The 26,371-nt window shown below is 42.3% G+C and overlaps 1 long non-coding RNA gene across 1 annotated transcript in view; it reads left to right on the forward strand.

The window, feature by feature from the left end:
• Window positions 1-10,671: 10,671 nt before the first annotated feature.
• LOC147445218 (uncharacterized) overlaps window positions 10,672-26,371 on the forward strand; it is a 47,621-nt gene continuing 31,921 nt past the window's right edge. Inside the window, exon 1 of the long non-coding RNA XR_015189760.1 lies at window positions 10,672-10,966. This is a non-coding gene — a long non-coding RNA (uncharacterized LOC147445218). The remainder of the gene's footprint in view (window positions 10,967-26,371) is intronic.

Raw genomic sequence — 26,371 nt, forward strand, 5'->3', positions numbered from 1 at the left:
AATGTGTCAGTGTGAAGGTAGTTCTAAATGAAATGAAATATCATATATTACAGTAGAAATCTTGAATAGACCATAAAAACGAGGAGCAAGCTTGACAACAACATTTCTATGAACACTTTTAATTTGTTGCTTTTCAATTTGAAGCGTAACATAATCTCCTTCTTTAAAGTCATGTGCTTTGTAGTGCTTATTAGCATGCTTAGTGTAAAGTACTTGTGAATGCTTAATAGAAAAATGAACACTTTCATACATGTCATGGAAATTTATAGTGAAAGTATCAGCGGCGGCATACACAATCTTGGAAAGATGTGAAGCATGAGTAGGAAGAGAGTGACCATACACAATCTCAAATGGAGATTTACCTATAGTAGAGTGAGTGGTATTGTTATAAGCAAACCATGATGTTAGTGCAATTAGTGACTTCTATTTGCCCATTAGACTCGGAATGGGATGTAGAAGTCAAAGGAAGTGTAGTACCTAGATTTTCAAAAAGTGTAGTCCAAAAAACACTACAAAATTTGGAATCTCTATCAGATATCATTACCTTTGGCAAACCATGATGAAGAAAGACAGCTTTAAAAAAGAGAAGTATAGCTTGATGTATTGTGAGAGTTTTCTTGCATGGAATGAAGTATGCTTGCTTAGAAAAAAACTCATTAACAATCCAAATATAATTATGCTTATGAATAGTTAATGGGAAACCAATAACAAAATCCATAGGATTGTGCTCCCAAGGTCTTTCAAGAATGGGGAGAGGGTATGAAAGGCCCAATTTCTTAGTTGTTTGTTGCTTTTGTCTTTTGGCAAGCTAGATAAGATGAAACATATTGTTTAACATCTCTTTTCACAACGGGCCAATAAAAATCACAACATAAACTCTAAAAGTGGCAATAAATCCTCTAGATCCACCATAAGGTGGTTTATGCAATTCTTCAATGAATACAATATGGAATGGGTTTATGATACATAGTTTCTCTTTGAAGTAAATAATTTTTTTTTGTATACTGCATTCGAGAAATGTGTGCACAAAATTGTAAAGCATATGCAACCTATGATTTTAAAATTAAATGAAGTACTTGTAATGGTTGATAGATTATTAAATGAGGGTCTTCGACTCAAAGCATCAGCTATAACATTTTCTTCACTGGGTTGGTATTGAATGTTGGGCTGAAAACTTTGAATAAATGCATTTCACTTAATCTGCCTATCACTTATTAAGGTTTGAGATAGTAAATACTTGATACTTTATTGATCAATTTTGATTATCAAGTCAACACCATGAAATAGTGTATTTAAACTTTCAAAGCATACAATACAACAATCAATTCTTTGTCATATATACTGAACTTAGATTTAGAGAGTTCAAATTTATGACTTTCAAATGTGAGTGGATGGTTATCTTGCTGTCAGTGGATGGTTATCTTGCATAAGAATTGCACCAATACCTTTTCCACTAGCATCAATGACTACAACAAAGAATGGTCAATCAAAGCCAGGAAATTTTAACATAGGTGTATTAGTAAAAGCTTTCTTGAGTGTAGTGAATGAGCTATCTTGTAAATCAATCCATACATATGGGGTGTTTTTCTTTAACAGGAGAGTCAAATGATGAGATTTATAAGCCAAATTATGAACAAACTTCTTAATAACTGCATAGACCAATGAAAGAACGTAGCTCATGCAGATTTTTGGGTCTAGGCCGTGAGTAAATAGCTTCAATTTTCTTGAGGTTTACATGTATTCTCTTTCTTGATACAATATGTTCCAAATACTCAATTTCATATTGGAAAAATAAACTCTTTTCGAGATTCAAGTATAGATGGTTTTGTGAAAATAGTTCAAAGATACGTGTTAAATGTTGCTTATGTTCTTGCTCAAATTTACTAAACACCAATATATCATTAAAAAATACAATGCAAAAATCTTGAAGGTCAATAAAAATTCTACTCTCTATGTGCGTGAAGGTGGCTAGAACATTTGTCAAACCAAATGGCATGAACAAAAATTCATAGTGCTCCGTTTGTATTCTGAATGTGGTTTTGTAAACATCTTTTCAAACATTTTGACTTGGTGGTACCCCAATTTAAGGTCAATTTTGTTGAAAATGTTTACCCCTTTTAATTTGTCTAATAGATCATCGACTCTAGGAATAAGAAACCCAATCTTAATGGTGATCTTGTTTAGAGCCCTACAATCAATACACATATGAAAAGTTCTATTTTTCTTCTTAACAAGAAGTATTGGAGCTCCGTATGACAACTACTAGGTCTATTAATGTGATTTGGTATCTCCCGATGTGTGATTGGGTTTACGTGATAGGGATCTCTACAAGGAGGTTCATTACCCAGGATAATATCAACTTTATGATCTTCAAGGCACGATGGTCATATTCTGGGAGGCAAATCATGCATGAAACAATTTATAAATTGTGAGAGAAATTCATCGTGTGTAGAGTGATGAGGAGCACCAATTTTAGCAGAGTTGGTTCACGAAAACTAGTAAGGCACACAACAGAGAGTATGTATTACTTAGTGCAAATGAAAGATAAGTTAGCCCTAGAGTGATGGATGTATATACAATGCACGGGGGAAATAACCTCTTAGTGAGGGAAAAATGTCCCGATGGTCCTAAGGGTGTTCACACACGTCACTGCCCCATATGTATGGTAACAAATCCCCCCTGGGTGTGATGCAGTGAATAAGAGCTGGCACATAGAGTATAGGAAATTTCCATGCCTTGAGGACATAACTAGTCCACAAAGGGGAGTAAGTCCAAATCTTTGCGGAAAGCTTCAAGCTTCTCACGAAACAAGGCCTTTGTGAAAAGATCTGCAAGGTTGCCCTGTGTTGGCACATAAGCCAAGCTGACCTCTCCTGCTGAGAGTCTCTCCCTAACATATTATTGATAATGCACCTCAATGTGCTTTGCACAAGCATGAAAAATGGGTTCCTCGCAACTGCCAGTGCACTCTGGCTGTTAGTGTAGATGATGTTGGGAGTGTCCTGTCCAACACACAAATCATCTATAAGGTGTCTGAGCCATACACACTTAAATGTGGCTGTGAAGACTTCCATGTACTCAACCTCACAACTGGAAGTGGCCACAATAGGTTGCTTCTTGCTCAACCATGATATGCATGAACTGCCGATCATGAAACAAAAACCACTCATGGACACTCGCATGTCATAACACCAGGCCAATCCGAGTCCAAAAAAGCATGTCTGGCGCGCATGATCCCCCTTGGGATAAAACAACCCAAGATGTAAAATGCCACTCAAGTAGCAAAATATCCTTGACACCTTGCCAATGCTTAGACGCTGGGCTATGCATAATTTTGATGATTTGTGAGACTGCAAACTGAATATCTAGCTTCATATTGCATACATAAATAAGGCACTACAGTTTGGTAAAGAGTGACATCGGTAGGATCACCAACATTATGAAGACTCAACTTCAAACCTATTTCCATGGGAGTGGAAATAGGTTTGCAGTGCTCAAGTCCAAACTTACATAGCAATGTCTCTATGTAACATGTCTGACACAAGGCAATACCACCATCACACTGCTTAAACTGTATGCCTAAGTAATGATGCAACAACCCCAAATCTTTCATCTTGAAAGTAGCATTCAAATTAGCCTTAAATTCAGTAATGTGTGTCTCATTCGGACCAATGATCAACAAATCATCCACATATAGAACAGAAATGAGAAGTACATCACCCTCGTGCTTTACATACAAAGTGTTTTTTGGTGGACTGTTATGAAAGCCTTGTTTGACTAAATGAGTGTCAGATTCTCATACCAAGCATGAGGAGACTGCTTCAACCCACACAAAGATTTCTTACATTTGCATACTTTATCCTCTCATCCTTTCTTGACATAACCAAGAGACTACGTTACATAAACTTCCTCAAACATGTCACCATTCAAGAAAGTAGTAACAATATCTAATTGATGTACATCCCATCCAACATGAGGTGCCAATGCACATAGAAAACGTACAATAGTCATACAAGTGGGATCAAAAGTCTCTTCATAATCTATGCTTCTCTATTGTGCATAGCCTTTTGCAATAAGTCCAATCTTATAGCGATCAATCTCACCATCCGGCTTGCGTTTCAACTTGTAAACCCACTTTGTACCAATGGCCTTTTTGCCAGGAGTCAAATCACATAAAGGCCATGTGTCATTTTCTATAAGTGCATCATATTCTGATTGCATGTCAACCATCCAATTTTAAGAATTATGTGCTTCATCAAAAGACAGAGGTTCCTCTACATCACATAAGCTAGAAACAACCAAAGCATAACCATTTGATGCATAAGATGCATGGTGAGAACCTAAACAAGTACGACTAGACAAAGGTGCATCCAATTTACTATCATGCAAAGTATGCACCAGTCATTTTGGCATACCTCTAGCCTACTCATTTTCAGCCCTTTCCACATCAAGTACATCATGTACATTTGCATAGTAAATAGGCTGATCCGTAGCATTTTTTTAGAAACTCCCATAGGCTGTACATTTGCCTCATTGAAATTTACATTCAGGTTTCCACCACTGAAAAGAGGCAACAAACTGTCACTCATAAATGCCATGTGAGCTTACATGATTGTCTCTAATACATGACAACGAAGGATGAATAGAATCTTCCACAAACACAACATCACATGAAACCAAGATACACTTTGTTTGCAAATGGTATAGCATGTAACCTTTGCTTTCAATACTATAACCAAGAAAAATGAATTTGATAACCTTATCATCCAATATTTAGAGCTACGTTTGTGGCACCAAAGCATAAGCCAAGCAACAAAAAATTCACATGTCATAAAAACTAATATCTAATACTCCCAAATGATTTTCTCATGTTATATTGATCATTTAATATGGGGAAGTACCAGGGGCTTAAAAGACCTAAGGTTCAGATCCATTAAGACTTCCATAGGCTAAGGTTCCAAAAATTAAACCTTTTATCCAATGGCCAAAGTGTAGGGGAATTGGATGGTCATGGGTAAGACAAAGTCTTCCCACATCCCTAGAAAGGAGGGGGCAAGCCCAATTTGTAGGGGATGAGAGAGAAACACACACACACACTCTCTCCAAGGCTTCCCCTTATCACAAAGGGAATACTGGACACATGTCAGGTTCCTAGACTAGTTGCCCCCAACCTCCCCTCAAATCCTATTGGATGGCCATAGAGGTGACCAATGAGAATTAGGCTATAGTAAATTTAGTCTAATTCTTGATAAAAGAACCAATAAAAATTAAGCTCCCTAGAAGACTATTGGACAGTCTACCAAGGGGTCCAATGAGCATTCGACAGCCCAATGGCTTGCTTGATTCCTATTGGCCAAAAGACAAAAAGGTCCAACCAGAGTTTAGATGAATTATTTAAATACTTGAAGCTCTCACAAAAGGGGAAAGGGAGACACATGTCACAAGGCTATCACTTATGCTTCTTAATTGTCATTGGCTAAGCTCTACAATGGCCAATATGATGGCAACATGAGCAAATAGCAAGAGGGGTCGACCAAGAGAGAGAGAGAGGGTGTTGATTTTGCAAAGGCATTCACACACACACACAAACACTCACACAACTCATGTGTGGAGCAAAGAACTCTCTCTCCTTCTCCAAGCTTTAATGGAAAGCTCATCATCTTCTCCAAGCTTTTGAGAAGGGAGGTCTACACCAACAACTCTTGGCTTCGTGATGCAAATGCAACCAAGAGCCAAGCTTCAATGGCATGCTCACCTCCTCTACCATGCTAATTACTAAGCTAAGCTATGCTATTAGAGTGATTATGTGAGGAGAATACTTATTTCTCGTAAGATACCTCTTCTTCCTCTCAATCTATCCTCATTCCCTGCTAGCTCTCACCCTTTTTGAAGGTGTGTGAGGTCTTGGGACTAAGGCTTGGGACACTAGCTGTGATTTTCAAGCATAATTTGGTGCATGAAGCTTCCATCTTCATTGCACCAACGAGTTTTGTCAAGGAACACAAGAATTGTATTGTACAAAAGTCTCCTTTGATGGGAGAAGCTATAATACAAAGCCTTTATGGAGGGGGGACCGGCTCCATGTAAAACCTGTCTTCAACTATTGTCAATTGTTCTATTTCTCTCTCTTTTCAAGTATTGTCAATGCCAAATTAGCTAGGTGTAAATTGCTATGTTGATTTCTCAATTAAGTACTCTCTCTCTCTCTCTCTCTCTCTCTCTCTATGCTCATTAGGAACTTGCTCTTAATGAAATGCTCACTATGTTATCAATTTCTGCTACACACAAGTTATTAGTGCATTAAATATTACAGTGCATGTGATCAATAGATGGATTTATGTCATGCCATGCTTCATATGGAGTCATAGACTACAAAGCTTTTGTAGGACACCTGGTAAGTACATAAGTAGCACACATGATGGAATTAAGTCAAAACGAATGTGGCAAAGCTTGACTCTTGACCATACATCATGCCATCCCCGTAAGTGACCTGTTTTTCCTTTCAGCAATACCATTTTGATGAGGTGTATATGACACTGTACATTGGTGTTTTATCCCACGGCTAGCCAAAAATGCATTAAACTCATGTGACATATACTCCCCCCCTTGATCTGAACAGAGGGTGCCCATACTACATTTAGAGACATTTTCAGCCATAACCAAAAATTTCTTGAAGTATGTAAACACTTCGGACTTAGCTTTAAGCGGATACACCCATGCATGCCCGGAGTAATCATCAATGAAAGTCATGAAGTAAAGGTAGTTGCCCAAGGACAGAGTTTGCATGGGCCCACAAACATCACTGTGCACAAGCTGCAACCTTCTTGTAGCCCTTACTGAACCATCTTTTGGAAACTTCGAACACTGCATTCTGACCCAAAGTAGAGCCTTCACAAAGATGCTTCACAGGTGCATCAAGAAGTGGAAAAGAAGCAACCATATCAGATTTTTGCAAACGCAGCAAACTGGCAAAATTCAGAAGCCCAAAATGTACACACCAAAGTTTTGCATCTTAAATAGCCTTCGAATCCACAACTGCATTTGCAAAATTCCGCCCACACTTGTCAAACAAAGTGATCTTATACAACCCGTGACTAAAATGCCAGATGCCACAATTTCGTCACCAAAACTAAGATCATGAACTATACATCTGTCATCCACAAATTTGACAAAAAGACCAAGCCTAGCAAGTGCAGATACATACAAAAGATTCTCCTTGATCCCAGGTACATAAAGTGCATCAACAAGTCCTCTCACAGAAGACTCTACAATAGCTGCACTTGTAGTGGAACCGGTCTCTTTCTTCTTAGCCTCTTTTGCCTCCAATTTTAGACACTGCTTGATCAAGTGATCATTACCTTTACAATAATAACAACGCATCTTCTTTTTGCCCTTTTCACAAGAATTTCCAGATGAGGTGTTGCTAGCAGAAGCATTGGAAACAAGTGATTTGTCACTCGTCGAAGAACAGTGAGAAGTGGCTACATTGCTGTTACCACTTTTTCTTTGAGCAGCAATAAAGGCATGTTCAACTGTATGCTGTTTAGCCCTGTTTTTTCCTGAAAGTGACTCTTGCAACAATGATGTGCATAATACACAATATTTCCTTGGGTCATAAGTCTCCAAGTACTAGCAAAAGTTTGGTAAGAATCTGGCAAAGCATCAAGAACATGCTGCACGATGGAACTGTGAAAAAAGACTTGGTCTGCAGAAATAAGTTGCTCATTAATATCTATGATACCAGCAGGGAAAGTGTCCATTTCATCTTCCTTGTGCATAATCTTTGACTCCAGCTCTTTACACACAATAATGTAATCTTAGCCTCATTGTGACTTACATAAAGACCACCCATAACATCCCAAGCCTGTTTTGCAGATTTAGGGAGTGAACGTGAGGAGTAATAGTGCACTTCACAGATAATGCAATCAATGCATGAGCCTGCGTATCTCTAACATCCAAGAGAGCCTGCTCAATCGTAGACAGAATAGCTCTGGCAACAACAACCCTATCACCAAAACCTGCAACATCCTCAATATTGCATGTATCCTCAGAACCAGGGCGTACATTAATGCCCTGCACAACCCAAATTCCCTTTAACATAAGACATGTTGCATCATGTAAGCCACATTACATAATTGTCCCCATCCAATTTATCCTCAACAGCAAACATCTTGAACACATCCGTGTTGTTGTAAGCCATGGCAAGTGCCTGAACCTGATGTGAAAACTACCCAAAAAGAGGAGAAATGAAATGGGACCAACACATGCTATATAGCACAACCCGTAGAAAACTATAAGGGATTTGTTATGCAGCAAATGGCACAGACAAATTTTTTGCATAAAATGACAAAATTACCTGCACAATATTACCTGTAGTGAAAATGGAGGCCGAAATGAGCCCGAATGGAAAATCTAAGCAGACTACGCTCTAGGAGATCTCCCAGAGTATTTGTCAACCTACTGATGCTCACGAAATCTCACTAAAATCGCAGAAAGTTAGCAGGCGTGTGCTGGCGACTATGCCCGGGAGGACGCAACCTGCTCCGATACCAATTGTTGGGGGGGTGCTGGGAAACACACACATCTTGGAGAAGACAAAGGAAGATCAAGGCACACGACAGAGAGTGTGTATTGCTTAGTGCTCAATGAAAGATAAGTTAGCCCTAGAGTGATGGGCGTATATGCAATGCACGTGAGAAAAAACCTCCTAGTGAGGGGAAAAATGCCCCGGCGGTCCTAAGTGTCTTCACACACATCACTACAACATATGTATGGTAACAATTATCAACAATTGTAATTGGTATTCTTTGGAATGTTCAAATCTTTTGTTTTTGCTATTAAAACATTGGATACACAAACACTGCTTAAAGTTGAGAAAAATTTAAGTATGAAGTTCTTCGTTAACCTAAGTTTACTAAGAGGTATGATAACAAACTAGATGGCCAAGTGGTGCAATAGTGAATGAAAGATCTAGGAGTCGATCAATCCAACTTGCCAATCCATCCAAGATAGTGCTGTGATGTATACAAGCAATAACTTCGTATTTCAATTTCTTCTAAGCAATATCAAAAGTACTTAGATTAGATTCCATTATGTACTCATTAAAGAAACGATTTTACATCATCTTTATTGAAACAAAGATTAAAGAACTTTTGCAATGTCTAACAAAGACACACATGGAGAGTACACCATGGCATTGCAATTTGGAATCACAAGCATGCATAAAATCAATTGTAATGATTTCTTTCTTATGCAAATACATTATTTCTATAAGAAGAAAGTCCCTCCAACATTGGAGGAGAAGCATAAGTTCTCCTTCAACACTGGAGGGGATAAAAGTGACAGGGAAAGGGCATGTTCCCTACATTATTATTATAAATGTAGAGAATTGTCTCAACTCCACACCATACATATGTGTATACATATGGTATTTTCTTTTTTTTGATGGATACAAGCATCTCAATGCACAAAATGCATCTCCCTCCATGTCATCAAATTTAGTTTTGGTCTACTCAAATGGTTGTCTCTCTTTAGAATCAACCAAGTTAAAGAGATAAAATAAAAAGAGTGGAAGGACCTAGATTATGAAAATGGCTGTAAGGTGAGTCTTGGGTCTTGTGGTTCTAAAAGGGTGAGGCAACCTTGAAAGTTATCAATGCAACTAGCATACGGTGCATCTCAAGACCTTACAATACCAAAAGGATGATGCGACTTTTAGAAGTGCCAATATTTTTTTTTTCAAAATAAAAAATGAATTAAAAACGAGTTTTGAATGCTTTTGAAAGTGTAAAAAAATCAAAACTAAAAAGGAGATGTGGGCTAGCTTGAACATGGATTGAGGACCCCTAATTATCTTGTACACATACCTCTTAAGGAGGAGCGGTGGATACTCCTCAAGAGGAAAGTAGTACGTAAAGAACTAATGAAAAGGTTTAGAAGTGGCTGAACTGCCAAAAAGAGACTTAGTGACACTATTTTCAAATTATCTTACGATAGAGAGCCAATCTCGAAAAATCGGCTTGTTGAATGGAACAAAAATAAGAAAATTGTTGACTTGATCAAAGAAGACCATTACGTTGACAAAATGAAAAGATTACTTTATTGAAAGTTGATGTATCATGATTGTATTTAGCTTTCTTGAAAGCTTTTGTAAGGGGTTGCACTCTCTCTCTCTCTCTCTCTCTCTCTCTTTAAGTTTCTACTTATGGTTATGTGATAATGTTATGATGATGTTCAAATGATGGTGGTATTCTATTCCTCTTAGATTTCGCGACACTCAATCTTTGAAAATTATAATGAGTAAATTTTCTTCTCTACACATCCATTAATGCCAAATTTCTGATGTGGTGCAAGGTAGAGGGGCTTTTGGCAAAAGCTTCAAAGAGAGATACTAGAAAACCTATAGAACAAGCTATGCCATGAGGTAAAAGCCATGCCACTATCGCTTTTCTGAAGTGTTACCATTTCCATGGTAAAGCAATCAAGGCAAACTAGTTCGTGTTTTACTCTTCGAGTTGTTCGTGCATTGTACTTGTTTCTCTCCTATCCTTAGGGAAAGAGACCTTCCACCTTTCCGGCAACATGCCCCCTTCGAGCTTGTCCTCCCCACCCCCGGTGCATATAAGGCTTACAAAGTCCACCGCTCGGCTCCTGTCCGCCTGGCCGTGTGTGACAAAGGACCGAGGTTGTTGAGCAATGGCGCCTTCGTGGCCGGGTTTGGTCCCGGCGCACCTGCACGATGGCTCGCTATACCCTGCGATGACGGCGTGGGCGCTTCCGCCAGAGCTATCGCCCGAAGCGGTGCCTACGCCCATGCCGGGGCAAGTGGACTCCATGCTGCAAGACCTCCTCCCACTGGGCGTCCTCCCTCTCAACCTCGCCCCCGGCGTGGCTCAGGCCCTCATTGTTGGTATTCAGTCCGTTTTCAGCATCCAGAATCGGGCGAGACTCTGAAACTCGTGGCCTGGTATTTTCTTGCAGTCCTTTGAGAATATATATATATATATATATATAGAGAGAGAGAGAGAGAGAGAGAGAGAGAGAGAGAGAGAGAGAGAGAGAGAGAGAGAGAGAGAGAGAGAGAGTGTATAAGGTGATGCAGCGTCTTGTAGGACTCATACCCTGCTATGCTTGCGACAATAATGTCCGTGACTCCTGCTCTGTTACATGCTTGGACACTCCAAGTGAGAAATCAATAGCAACACACGAACAAAAACTACAAAATTATTGAATTTGATGAGATACAGAGAAAAGGAGAGTTGACATGCCATGATAGAGTTCTGAGAAGACGCACTGACCCCAAAGACTGGCGTCCCTTTTGATATTTCTTTATTATTATTCTTGCAAAGTACACTCCTCGAGAGTCCAACTCTGAGCGAGACTCTGCATCCAGATACTCGTCAAAAGCTCGTCCCAAAAAGGCTAAAGTTGCCAAATTTGCATGCGTAAATAAACCACGCAAATTTGTACAGCCTGCCATGTGGCATTGTCAACGCGTTTTACGGAATTCCGTAAAGCTTCCAATGTCAGCATTTTCGTACGGCTTGCCGGATCATCGATTAGCGTGCTTTACGGAAACTTGCCTTGAGTTCAAGCTTTTGATTTTTTAGGGTTTTAGGTCCCTCGGCAGGTGCTCTATAAGTTGGCAAGACTAGGATTTAAAATTCCTTAATCCTTTTCAGTTTTAGGCCCCTCGGCTATACTTTCTTGGTTTTGAATTTCCTTTGTTCTTCGGGTCCAGTTTCTCTTGTTCACTCGGTCATTTCTCTTCCAGTTGGGCATGTCACCTCGTCACTTTGACATTTCCCCCTCTTGAAAGAATTGTAATCGCCCTCGATTATGCCCGCAAAAAGAGTCAACGGATAGAAACTTTGTTCAGTAGACACGGACCCTATGTTCTAATGCACCAGACTCCACTAATCCAGCACTTCTACAAATATATCAATCACATTTCTGTCGAGGGTCTCATATACAAATCTTGATTGTAACCTATTTAGCAATAATATCAAGACCGCACTGATCTTTTCACGGATGTTTTGATCTACTAAATCTTGTTACTATCAAATTGGTATCCTTTCTTGTTACATTTCAATCAAGCAAACCATGCCCATGATCATCTCCACAAGACAGTACAACCATACAACATGCAGTTCTCAAACTCATACACTTAGTTCACACTGAACATCGTGTTTCGATCATTCAATCTAGCCATCTCATTCCGTCCAGAACTCTTGATGCACCTAGATCACTGTGCAACCATCTCACCCTTTAGGAACTCTTGATGCAGTTACACTTGTATCCAGTCGTCCGATCCAGATAGGCATCACATCCAGATCTCGCTGATCTATAACAGATGTCTAGATGCACTAAGTTCAAATCATTCATTAGACAAAATGCTGCAAACATTTCATCTTTCTACATGTCTCTAACAAAACACACATGAAAGGGCACATGTCTTCAATTTAATAAAGGAAATTTCCAATTCAGTCCACATGTGTTCATAAAGTCATTCCGCAAAATACTATCAACATGTTAGTACCGCTAAAATCTCAAAGAGAAATAAGTGACTTCATTCAATCTAGGCAATTTGTGACAAAGGAGTGGAGTGGCTCCCCCTCTTGTGCAGTCCGCATCGCACCAGATTTAACCTGTAACTTTTGGCATGGACTGTAACAAACTTGGACACCCCAAGTCAAGATTCTGTTGCGACACAGCAGAGATTCACTTTAAAAAACTTCACAAATTTAACAATCGACATTGCCCGGCGTAGTTCCGTGCCAAGAGATATTGGCCTCAAAGAATGGTGTCCCTTTCGGTATTTCTTTTATATTAATCTTTGAGCAAAGTACAACTCCGGCGGGTGCTCCTCCTCCATCCTCTTTGCATCTAATGCCGGATAGTTCTTGAATTTAACCAAGAACCGCCAAATCAATCTACCTTTTATCTTTCTTTCCTTGTGTGCCAAAATCTGTCCTGGAACGAGTATCTCCTCGCTCTCTTCCACTTCGGGTTGCTCATCAAGCTCCCCATCAAGTGACACCTCACCTTTAAAAGGTTTCAAGAGACTCACATGGAATGCATTGTATTGGGCAGCTTGAGTCGAAAGGAGACATCATTTATCTTTTCTTTAATTTGGAAAGGGCCATAATACCTCATGCTAAGCTTTGGAAAAAGCCGCTCCTTTCCCTTTCGCTTCCTTAGGTGTGCCTTCTGAAAATGTAAGCGCACAAATTGTCTTCCTTTAATTTCAAGTCTCGTCGATGTCGATTTGCTGCATTCTTATGTCGTTCTTGAGATTTCTCTAAAGCCTCCCGGACCTTGGCAAAAGCAGTGTCCAAGTCCCTCGTGTACTAGTCGGCTTAAAAAATCTTGTCTTTTGTCACGTGACACATCCAACCCTATGTGTTCGTGGACAAGCTATAGCATGACCAAGGTTCAATTCAGTCAAGTCAGCCTAGAATAGGAAGTGATCTGACACTTTTGTGAGTACGTTCGCAGACCGTGCATTTCCAGACACTTAGAGTAGATGCATATCCTCTGGTTGCACACAACATGATCATCAGCATTACCATCAGAATCCATCAGAATCCATCAGGAGCATTTTTACAGTGCATAGACCTATTTTTCCTATTTTTGACATTTTTCACTTATTATTTTAAGTGACTTTTGTTGGAAAGTAGGTAGGGCAATTTTGCTAAGTTTGTATATAAGAAACCTAACACTAGCACTTTCTGGCAGAGGAGGCAGCAGGAGCACTTGCTTGCAGGCAACTTCTCAACAGGACCCCAAGATCTCTAGCGTTTTTGCACCACAGCAGAAGAGCTAGTTTTTTTTGGACAAGAACTCAGATCAGCTAGCGTTTTTGCATCTGCATTAGCATGGCGACAGAACCACATCAAATCAGCCCCAACGTTAGCAGATTCCCACCGTAGGAAGATTTTCAGCCCTAGCGTTTTTGCATCTGCAAGACACCTCAACGTTTTTGCAGATCTTCGAAATAGATTCAGCCCTAGACTCAGCGTTTTCAGTTTTCAGCAGTCAGACATCACAGAAGAAGCCCTGAACCTCGCAAATCTCACCTTTCCTCAGAAGATCCTCGCCGCACGGTTAGATCTCGGGAAGTTTGCAGTTTTAGCCCGGAAAACGCAGATTGAATCTGCGTTTTCAGCGCGTCGTCGTCGCATCGTCGCCATCGACATCATCACCGACAGAGAGTTAGAATTCAGCAGATAAAGATTTGCAGATTTCAGCCATCAGCATTTTCAGATTTCAGCCCATCTCGTCGTCGTCCTCATCGTTGTCGACATCGTCGGCAAGCCCAAAGCATTGTAGAGATTTGTGCAATCATAAGTAGACCGCTCTCGCCATAGAGAGTGGGGCGTTCAGAGGAGGGTTTGACAACATTTTGGTGTCTTATTCTTCTCTCTCTATCTCTCAGTCTCAGCACCTTCATTCACAGTGTTCGCCACTTTGTTTGTGTCCATTGCGCGCTCTCATAAAAAAAACGGAAGGCTCTCCCTTCCGTAAGTAAAAGGAACCCTTGAGCACAGTTCGGAGCACTCATATTGAGCAAAGTTCAACATTCACTTCCGTCCCACCTGACACTGGTATCAGAGCTTTGGCAGTGTTCTGTATCACTCAAGGAAAGAACCACAAGAACCACATAATTTTTTTTGCTTGTTGCGGTCGCACGTAACCCAAGTCCACTTGGGCGTGTCGATTCCTAGTCGTGTTTTTGAAGAGTGACAGGAAGCACAACAAAGAAGGGCTTGTCCAGCCTCCCCTTGTGCCTCTTTTCACTCATTGAGAGTGGACCGTGCACGTGAGTGGGAAAAAGCAACCTTGGTGTGAGCGCAAGGCTGCCAAGGGGTGTGTGTGCGGAAAAGAGAAGAACTCGGGTGAAGAGAAGATCTTTCTCTAACACAGATTGCAAGCTAAAGAAGAACCTCAAGAACCTCAAGACTCAAGACTCAAGACTCAAGACCCTCAAGAACCCAAGAACCACAAGAACCCAAGTTCCTCGTGAACTTAAGAACCCACGACTTCAGTGGATGGTCATCACTCGAAGCGGAATGGATACTTCGCTTGGAGGTGATGAGCATGAGAGAGGCGAAGAATTTTCCCCACCAGGAGGTTTTTCCGACCCTCCCCCTTCCCCATCTACGCCAAGGATTGCACTAACTCATATGGAGGAGTTGAGGCAGTTCTTTATGGAAAGGAAGTTAGAACGCGAAGCAAGTAAAGTAGAAAGAATGGCAGCCATAGATCGTGAATCCACAGAAAGAAGGGCAACCATAGATCGTGAATACGAAGAAAGAATGGCAGTCATAGAGCGTGAGCACGAGCAAGCACGCTTGGAAGCCAAAGCAGGAGAAGGAAAGTTGGATCACGAGAACAAAGAAAGAGAAGCAGAATTTGATCGCGAGAACAAAGAAAGACAAGCAGCATTTGATCGCGAGAACAAAGCAAGACAAGCAATGAACGACCGACACATGAAAGAAATGTTGCGACTCTTTTCTCAAGTTCAGGCATAGATGCAAGAGATTCGAGAAAGGGAGACTCTCTGTCACCAGCGTGTGACTACTATCTATCCTTTTTGTTGATTTCTTTCTTATTATCTATTTACTTTCACTTTTTGGAAACACCCCTCGGGAAATCTAACTGCCCTGCATTGCATAGCTAGTGTGGAACTGTCCAGAGGGAGTCCAGGCCTGAGGGCAAGAGAGCACTAAGGTTGGACAAGGACTATGGTTAGCCAAGTGGGGTCATTGACTAGCCAAAGTGGAATCCTTTGCTACAGAGGCTACATTTCAGTTTTGGATGTGGCCACAGTGTACAAAGAGGGTCGGATGACCTAGAAAGATATAATGGCAGCATCTCCTAAAATTTAGGGAACTGCTATTTTGGGACCTGAAAATGTCTTCGCGTCATTACGTGCAGTTTGACATGGGGATCATTTTGTTACTCTGTGGCCAAGTCAACAGAGGCTGCAGGTGAGATATTTTTAGACCCGAGGGTCTAAAGCGGGAAAATGCACAAATGAGTGACACTTGGCACTCTGAGGCCAGTTTACTACTTATAGAGAAGGCAAAAACGTGATTTATAGCTGGGAGGCTCATTTTGCAAGTCTCTGTCACAGGTTAAGAGCTATGGAGTGCTTGCTTTCCCTCTTATGCACAGTGCGGTGCCAGGAGTGATGCCCTGCACGCTACGCACTGCCCTCTCTCTCCCCTTTGGCAGTATGTTATGCCCCTCTAGTGGGCTCTTCATTTGACCAATGTACAGTTGTGTGGGTTCATGCGCGATTGCCGAGGCAAGAGCCTCTTGCACAGGTACTGGATTAGCTAGCGGCTAATCCCCCCGCAGGTACAGGTGAATTCGGAGAGGTTTCACGCCAGAAATCTCGTCCGATTCAAAGGGCAAGTAGCCCTACAGGTGCGGGAGCTCGAGGACTTGCTAGGGATGCGACCGGCACGCGAAACGGAGCCCGAAACAGTGAATTACAGCCTGCTGTGTATTTTTGCAGGTTTAGGGTTTTGGCCCTAAACGGACCCTAATACCCCCAGGAGGTTCGGGGACGCAAGGGGACCGCTGTACAGGCGATCTGGAGCATTTTCAGGGCTGAAAACAGAGAATTCAGCGTGCTGCAGATTCTCGCCAGGTTTTGCAAAGTGCCCGTATGCGTCGGGAAAGTCGGTCAATGCGTGGGAATACTGACCGTGAAGGGTTCTAGTACAGTTATGCTGCCGAAATCAGGCTGGAACAGTGGAAATTCAGCCGAGTTTGTGCAGGGCAGCTTGTAGGGAACCACAACGTTTATTCCCTCTTTTGAACAATAAAGAAATACCGAAAGGGGCGCCTAAGTTAGGGGCCAATCTGGTGTCTGTCCACTCATACAGGTGCAATCTAGCAGCCTGTATCCCTCTCCCCTTTGTTGTGTCTTGAAAGTACAGGTAAAATAGACGACTAATAATGGGTGAAAGCTAAATCAAGGTTTAAAGTAAAGTCTACCGCCCTTTTTGGATTGAACAGGCCGGTTTCATGGTTCCATCGACGGGATTAAATCACTTTTTCCCATAGAAGTGAGCCTTGGGCAGTTTTCGGCTTGAAGACACAGGGGATCATAGACGAGACACAGGGAATTGTAATTATGGCTGACAGACCAGATGATGTGACTGAAGAGGTTTCCTCTTCACAGGGTCAACAGACACATGAAGTGGGTGAGTCCTCAAGACCACCACAGACTGATGATGATATATTCAGGACCCAGTTGGCTACTGCTGTGGCTATGTTCACACAAGTAATGCAGAACCCAAGGTTTTTAGCCTTTCTGCAACCTCCTGTTCCGTCTCAGCAAGTTGGGTCACTGGATCATATTCAAAAGCGTGTTAAGGCTCGAACACAGGTGATTCATACCGCACAGTCAATGGAAACACCTGTACACTTGACGGAGAACATGCAGTCTCCACAACGTATGCCTAAGGTGCAAGAACAGGTGGCTGAGATGCCAGTTTTTCAAGCTGTACCAATTCAGCCCGCCACCTTTCAGCAGCCTATAGCTGGTTCTAATGGGCAGGGAAGCAACTTACAGGCTATGCAACAGGTCTTCCCACCACCTTCAGTACACCCTGGCTATTTTGGAGGTGGATCGGTATTTCAGAGCATGGCTGGTCATGCACCTGGAAATCAGTTTTATACGCCAGGAACAGTGTTTGGGGGTGCTCAAACGATGATGCCTAACCCCATGTACAGTGTCATGGGTATGCAACCAGGGTTTCAAAGCACTCAGGGACAATTTGGGATGCCACAGGCAAATTTTGGTATGGCTGGAATTACAAATCAGCAGCCAAATATGGCATTTCCAGGTCAAGTTAATAGCGGCCAAGGAACACAGATGAACCCTAATAGTGTTCCCATGTTTCAGTCACTTCCATATGACAATTTAACGCCGCTGGAGAGGCCAACTCCATACAAAGAAGGTGGCAAAGGTGTGTCATTCACGACCTTTACAGGGTTTGATGACAGGAAGAAGGCTCTTTCATTCCTCCAGCAGTTTGACAAGGCCTATGCAGGGGGAAACTTTACAGAGGCTTCAAAGGTCCGCAAGGCAGCCACTTTCTTGACAGGGAATGCGGGACAATGGTGGACAACTTTATTGCTTCAAGGGCAAGCTCCGTCCACATGGATTTACTTCAAGCAGATTTTTGCAGCAGCATGGTTATCTGATGATTTCGAAGCAGATGTCATGACAGAATGGCACCAGCTTAATGCTGCCACTTGCAGAAATCTGGATGATTACAATCGGAAGTTTTGGAAAGCTCTACTTCCAGTAACTTCCTATAGGTTTGTGCCATTGACAGAACAGATTGAAAAATACTGTTGTGGCCTACCCAAAGGATTGAGAAAATACTGCACGAAGACAAAAGTCACTACTTTGACGCAGCTCATCGAGGTAGCAAACACTGGCAATGGTTTGCTCAAGGGAGAAGATTGTGAATTTAACACTGGCGTCAAGGCAGGATCAGGCAAGAAAAATTCAGCCAAGAAGCACGTTCCCAATGAGGCTCCTAAAGGGACTCAGGAGTCGGCCAACACAGGGAAAGACAAAGCTACGGCTGAATCAGAAAAAGGACCAGCAAAGAAATGGAAAAGACGTTTTCCTCGCAAGTCAGAAGAGCAAAAGAAGGTCCTGAGGACAGAGAACAAATGCTTTATATGTGAGCAGCCTGGCCACATTGCTTACAACTGTCCTACAAAGAAAAGGCCAGCTGATTCTGAAGACAAGGAAGACAAGAAAGGAAAGAAGCCCATGGCTGGTCTAGTGCCAGATATGGTGGGCGACAAGCCAAATTCAGATGCAAGTGAGCTTTGCAGAGCATGGGGAAAGGTTAGGGATCAAACAGTGCTTATCTTCTTTGATCCAGGTGCCAAAGCCAACTTCATTTCCCCAGAATTGGCTTCAAAGTTGGGAATCAGACCTGAAGAGATGGGGTATACAGCAGAGGCAGGTTTGGCATGTCCTGGCCATACAGAGGCTGTGACACCCATCATTGGAAAGTTGCGTCTACATATCCAGTCCTATGTAGATACTGAAGAATTTTACATCATGCCACTAGACGGATGTGATGTGTTGTTAGGTATTCCTTGGTTGTTTCGTGTACAGGGAATCATGGATGCCTACAACAAAAAGATCACTGTACAGAGCAGAGGAAAGACTCACATTCTGGATGTAAAGCTTAAAGGGGAGTCTATTCCTACTGTATCAGCTTCTGCTATTACTTCTGTAATGAAAACGCATCTTTCTGCGTACTTGGTTTTTGCACGTGAAGTGTCAGATTGTGATGAATCAAATTTATCTATGCTAGATAAAGAAAGGTCAATGTTTTTACAACAGTATAGTGACTGTTTTTCCGATTCATTACCGTCTCAATTACCGCCAAAGAGACCCGAGGACCATGCGATAGATTTGGTGCCAGGCTGTAGCCCACCAAATAAGCCTCCGTACAGGGTTAGTGCGGCTCAGCAGAAAGAGATAATGGCCCAAGTACAGGAGCTGTTAGAAAAGGGGCTGATTCAGCCCAGTTCATCTCCATTCTGTTCTCCAGTATTGTTGGTGCAGAAAAAAGATGGCTCATGGCGTATGTGCATCGACTACCGTGCACTGAACAAGAATACCATCAAGAATAGGTTCCCTATACCTAGAATTGATGATATTATGGACAAATTAGAAGGAGCAGCTATGTTTAGCAGGATAGATCTAAAGAGTGGGTATCATCAGATCCGCATTAGATCAGAGGATGTGCACAAGACTGCTTTTAGAACGACGTTTGGCCTTTACGAATTTTTAGTGATGCCCTTTGGTCTCACAAATGCTCCTGCTACGTTCAATAGGATGATGGACAGAATTTTCCGTCCACACCAGCAGTTTGTTGGTACATTCTTTGATGACATGATAGTCTACTCAAAGAATGAAGAGGAGCATAGGCATCACTTGGCCATTGTGTTCAAAGAGCTACGCAGTCATAGGTTGCTCATCAATGCAAAGAAAAGTGAGTTTTTTCTGGAAGAGATTCACTTTCTGGGACACATTGTCTCAAAGGATGGTGTCAGAATGGATCCTGCAAAAGTTGAAGCGATCAAGTCATGGCCAAATTTGAAGACGGTGCATGATGTCCGAAGCTTTTTGGGACTATGCTCCTATTACAGAAGGTTTATCCGAAATTTCGCTGAGATTGCTTCACCTTTACATGCTCTTCAAAAGAAGGCAGTCACCTTCAGATGGACACAGAAAGAGATTTCAGCTTTTAATCTCTTAAAGGAAAAGATGACTTCAGATCCAGTCATTGTGTTGCCAGATCTTAGGAAGTCATTTGTGGTCCAGTGTGATGCCTGCGGTAGTAGCATTGGTGCAGTGCTAATGCAAGATGGCAGGGTAGTAGCCTATGAGAGCAGAATTTTGCAAGGGCCAGAGATGACCATGCAGGTCTATGAGAAAGAGTTACTGGCTGTGATTCATGCGCTCTTAAGTTGGAAACACTACCTGCTAGGTGCAGATTTCGTTGTCCAAACGGACCATCAGACCTTGCGATACTTCTTGACACAAACAAAGTTATCTGAGAAGCATATGCGATGGGCAAATATCTTGTCCATGTTCCATTTTCAGATTGTGCATGTGGAAGGCAAGAAGAACGTTGTGGCTGATGCCTTGTCAAGGAAGCCACAAATTTCAGCTGTGTCGATTCCTTATCATCATGAACTTGATGATATGAGAGAACAGTATGCAAATGATGAAGATTTTGCAAGGGTCTTCGAGCAACTAATGGATGGACAACGTCATGAACACTATCTTCTTAAAGACGGGTTCATGATGATGCATGGCAGATTGTGTGTCACAAAGCCATTGCGACGCAAAGTTATGGAAGAGAGTCATGTCCCACCGTATGCAGGGCATCGTGGTATCGATGCTACAGTTAAAGCGGTAGAGACATTCTTCTATTGGCCTACATTGAGAAGGGATGTGGATGCCTTTGTGCGAGAATGCCTAATATGCCAAAAGGTCAAGTTTGACAGGCAAAAGGCACCAGGGTTATTGCAACCACTACCTATTCCAGATAAACCATGGGAAAGTATTGCTATGGATTTTATCTTTGATCTTCCAAGAACGCAGACAGGAAATGATGGTATTTGGACCATTATTTGCAGATTCAGCAAACAGGCTCATTTTATTCCTGTCAGGAAGAAGATAAAGCCAGATCAGATGGCACGCTTGTTTATGAGCAATATTTTCAAGTATCATGGCATGCCACAGTCGATTATTAGCGACCGTGATCCACGCATGACTAGTTTGTTCTGGAAAGGCTTGTTTGAGAATATGGGTACCACGCTCAAATTCTCTTCGTCATTTCATCCTCAAACAGATGGACAGTCAGAAGAGGCAAATTCTACTGTCCTAGATCTGCTGAAGTGCTATGTGTCAGAGCATAAAGGAAAGTGGGAGCAGTATTTGCCATTGGTGGAGTATGCATACAATAATACAGTGCATTCATCAACTGGCAAGGCACCTTTTGAGATAGTTGAAGGTGGCAAGAAAGTTCCTCCCATACTGCATACAAAGGACAAGATATTTGAAGCAGATAAGTATGTTCAGGACATGGATGAAATGTACAAGAAGGTCAAAGTGGCCTTAGAAAGGACTCAGGCAAAGCAAAAGAAAGCAGCTGATCGTCACCGTCGTGAAGTGGTATATTCACTTGGTGATTGGGTGCTTTTACGCTTTGAAAAGGCAAGGTTAAAGAAGATGAAGGGCAAGGAAAGAGTGTTTCCAAAGCTCAGCATGCGTTACTATGGGCCTTTTCAAGTGTGCGACATAATCAGTGATGTTGCATATAGGCTGAAATTGCCTGACAGTTGGAAGATTCACAATGCGTTTCATGTGAGTCTTCTCAGACCCTATGTGGGTGATGTGCCAGAAGATATACCAGCTGAAGATCAGCCGGAAGTCGAGGAACTTGACGAGATCTTGGTCCCTGAACAGATTTTGGCACACAAAGAAAGGAAAGTGAAAGGCAAGGTTGCTAGGCGTTACTTGGTAAAGTTCAGAAACTATCCACCAATGGATGCTAAGTGGATGGAAGAAGGTGAACTTGCAGAGTCACCAACTGTGTTATCACTTTACCTGGAAGCCTTCGATTTGCAACCTACCTTGACCCCTTGAGTTTCAAAGCTACATGGATTGTCAGTGTGACAATGGCTTCTGAAACAAATGATGTACATGGTATTTAAAGTGAGCTCAAATCAAATACCTGTTACATGAATGTTAGAGCTGTACAGATTGTCAGTTTGGCAATTGCTCTTATGGAATGTCCAAAAGTTTGGTTAGTGCTATAGAAGTGAGTATTTCTTGTCAGTTTGTCAAGGATACAATGGTTGCTTCTATTCAGGAGTACATGTGTAACTGCATTCTTAAACTGTCGGTTTGGGTATGCTCGAAAGTGTTACGGGATCCAACGTGTACTATAAGACAGTGGCAAAATGTGCAGCTACCATTTTGTCATTGGAAAGTTCGTGACTCAAAGCAATGGCAGAGTGCGAAGCTACCACTATGTCATTGGGACAGGGTTCACACGCAGGCAATACATGAGTCGACGAGGTGTTGAATACACCAGGGTTGACAATGAGCATGTATGTGTCGTATATGTGTCGACAGGTGTTGAATACATCAGTGTTGACAGTAAGCATGTACGACATAGATGCAAACGAGGACGTTTGAGATTTCAAGAGGGGGGTATGTCACCAGCGTGTGACTACTATCTATCCTTTTTGTTGATTTCTTTCTTATTATCTATTTACTTTCACTTTTTGGAAACACCCCTCGGGAAATCTAACTGCCCTGCATTGCATAGCTAGTGTGGAACTGTCCAGAGGGAGTCCAGGCCTGAGGGCAAGAGAGCACTAAGGTTGGACAAGGACTATGGTTAGCCAAGTGGGGTCATTGACTAGCCAAAGTGGAATCCTTTGCTACAGAGGCTACATTTCAGTTTTGGATGTGGCCACAGTGTACAAAGAGGGTCGGATGACCTAGAAAGATATAATGGCAGCATCTCCTAAAATTTAGGGAACTGCTATTTTGGGACCTGAAAATGTCTTCGCGTCATTACGTGCAGTTTGACATGGGGATCATTTTGTTACTCTGTGGCCAAGTCAACAGAGGCTGCAGGTGAGATATTTTTAGACCCGAGGGTCTAAAGCGGGAAAATGCACAAATGAGTGACACTTGGCACTCTGAGGCCAGTTTACTACTTATAGAGAAGGCAAAAACGTGATTTATAGCTGGGAGGCTCATTTTGCAAGTCTCTGTCACAGGTTAAGAGCTATGGAGTGCTTGCTTTCCCTCTTATGCACAGTGCGGTGCCAGGAGTGATGCCCTGCACGCTACGCACTGCCCTCTCTCTCCCCTTTGGCAGTATGTTATGCCCCTCTAGTGGGCTCTTCATTTGACCAATGTACAGTTGTGTGGGTTCATGCGCGATTGCCGAGGCAAGAGCCTCTTGCACAGGTACTGGATTAGCTAGCGGCTAATCCCCCCGCAGGTACAGGTGAATTCGGAGAGGTTTCACGCCAGAAATCTCGTCCGATTCAAAGGGCAAGTAGCCCTACAGGTGCGGGAGCTCGAGGACTTGCTAGGGATGCGACCGGCACGCGAAACGGAGCCCGAAACAGTGAATTACAGCCTGCTGTGTATTTTTGCAGGTTTAGGGTTTTGGCCCTAAACGGACCCTAATACCCCCAGGAGGTTCGGGGACGCAAGGGGACCGCTGTACAGGCGATCTGGAGCATTTTCAGGGCTGAAAACAGAGAATTCAGCGTGCTGCAGATTCTCGCCAGGTTTTGCAAAGTGCCCGTATGCGTCGGGAAAGTCGGTCAATGCGTGGGAATACTGACCGTGAAGGGTTCTAGTACAGTTATGCTGCCGAAATCAGGCTGGAACAGTGGAAATTCAGCCGAGTTTGTGCAGGGCAGCTTGTAGGGAACCACAACGTTTATTCCCTCTTTTGAACAATAAAGAAATACCGAAAGGGGCGCCTAAGTTAGGGGCCAATCTGGTGTCTGTCCACTCATACAGGTGCAATCTAGCAGCCTGTATCCCTCTCCCCTTTGTTGTGTCTTGAAAGTACAGGTAAAATAGACGACTAATAATGGGTGAAAGCTAAATCAAGGTTTAAAGTAAAGTCTACCGCCCTTTTTGGATTGAACAGGCCGGTTTCACTCTCTCAGTCTCTTCTTCTCCCAAGCATGACACGCATGATTTGCATGATAATGATGAGCATGATGATTTGAATGATCATGATAAGCATGAAGAATTGCATGATTATGACAAGCATGATGATTTGCTTGATAGTGATAAGCATGATGATTTGCATGATCAAGATGTGATTTCTCACGAGCATGATGATTTGCAGGAAGACACTGTGATTGTTCACAAGAATGATGGGTTAGTTGATACTGTTTCTAGTGAAGTTAACCTCATTGCAGATTCGATCAATCACGAAGACCTGATCTTGGCTCTCGAGCCTAGGTCCAAAGAACCCGCTCAGGAAGAACCGATCTTGGCTCTCGAGCCTAGGTCCAAAGAAACCTCACAGGAAGTATTATGTGTTTGCATGATCAGTCAACACGCATTGTTCGAATGTTTCATTCTTGGTTTCCTGTATTTTAGTCAGTGTCTTTATGTGATTCCTTTTCAAAGGCATGCCATATTGTACGATGAGCACGATTCAGTCATGAATGAGCACGGATGTATGCGGATTTCTCATGAAAAGCTGAAAAGTATGTATTCAAGGAATTTACATTCAATGTCTTTTCCTTGGCATGACTCAGTTTTCGAAAGAGCACAAGAAGGATTGAGCATCAAGCATCGGCATTTCCATTGTGTTTTGCCACAATTGATTGATTTAGATCAGAAAGTCAAGCTTCGACCCCATTGTTTGCGTGTGTTTGATGAACGGTTTGGCACTCCGTCTCTATGTTCATTGACATTGCATACACAGTCTTTAAAGAAGATTAGATTTTTTCGAGCTACTTTACATGGAATAGTATGTTCATGTTTTTGTGTTGGAAATGGTTTCAGGAATTTTCAGCCAATGAGATTCTTGAAGAAGGTAGATGCATGACTCTAAACGAAGTGAAAGCATTGAAGATGACTTTGTATCGCTTTCGGCGTGGCCCAAAGAAGAAGACTTTGTAGATCTTTCTTGACCTTCTGGCATACTAAACAAATGCGAACAAAGTTGTCCACATCCTTCTTGAGTCTTGGCCAAAAGAAATAACGCTCCTCACCTTTCAAGGTGGTGTCAATGCTGCGGCGATCCCATAAAAGGTGGACAATGGCACTCAATTAAAACCTTTTCCCTCAACGGCTGTGTAACACACAACATCGTTTTCTTCATCAAGTAGCCATCCCGTATGGAATACCCTAGCACCATCTCCCCATTCTGTATCCGAGTAAAAACAACGGGAAAATCTGGATTGGTGGTGTATTGATCAACCATATCCTCGAAGCTTCTATGATAAATCGCGGAAATAGCCAAGACGAGGGGCTTCTGAGACAATGCATCTGCCACTAAGTTTTTTTGTCCTTGTACATGGACAATCTGAAAGTGAAACTGTGACAAGATGTTAGCCCACCGCATCTGCTTTTCTGAAAGCATACCGGTCCTACCAAAGAGCAGACAAAGAAAACCAAAGAATAATGGAATTTTATTTGAAGTATCTTCGGGTCCCGACCTCGGACTTATTAGCCACTCCCACCCTTCATACATCGGGCATCGAGCGCGCTCCCGTCTTCACGTCATGTCTTACAAGGCATAAGCCAAAAAGATCACTTGCAAGAGAAAAACCCAAGATTTGTTTCGAGCTGCTGTTTTTTTTTTCCCTCAGAGGCAATGCTATGCAAATGTTGATGTCTACAGCTACCAAGCAGCACACTCCAAGGACTTGGTAAGCTTTCAAGAAGATTTTTGCCCGAAGTTAAATGGTTTCTGACATCTTGCTTTGGAGTGCAACCTCCGGCAGAGTGGGGTATCGTGAAATGCTTGCCATGGAAACCCTAGCAGATTATAACTTGAAATTTCTCGACATCTCTTAGTAGACGTCTCTTCACGAGCAAATGACCTTGGAGGTCCAGTGCGAATGTTGTCTTGGGACTACGATCACCACCAAAGAAACACTGTTTGTCCAAGAAACACTGTCTGTCCTAGAGCTGATGGACTATGCTGTGCTCGGCTACAACCTTACGGAATGAACCACTAAGTTTTTTTGTCCTTGTACATGGACAATCTGAAAGTGAAACTGTGACAAGATGTTAGCCCACCGC

The sequence above is a fragment of the Adiantum capillus-veneris genome, chromosome 12, assembly GCF_014529385.1.
Source record: "Adiantum capillus-veneris isolate H3 chromosome 12, ASM1452938v2, whole genome shotgun sequence".
NCBI lineage: Eukaryota > Viridiplantae > Streptophyta > Polypodiopsida > Polypodiales > Pteridaceae > Adiantum > Adiantum capillus-veneris.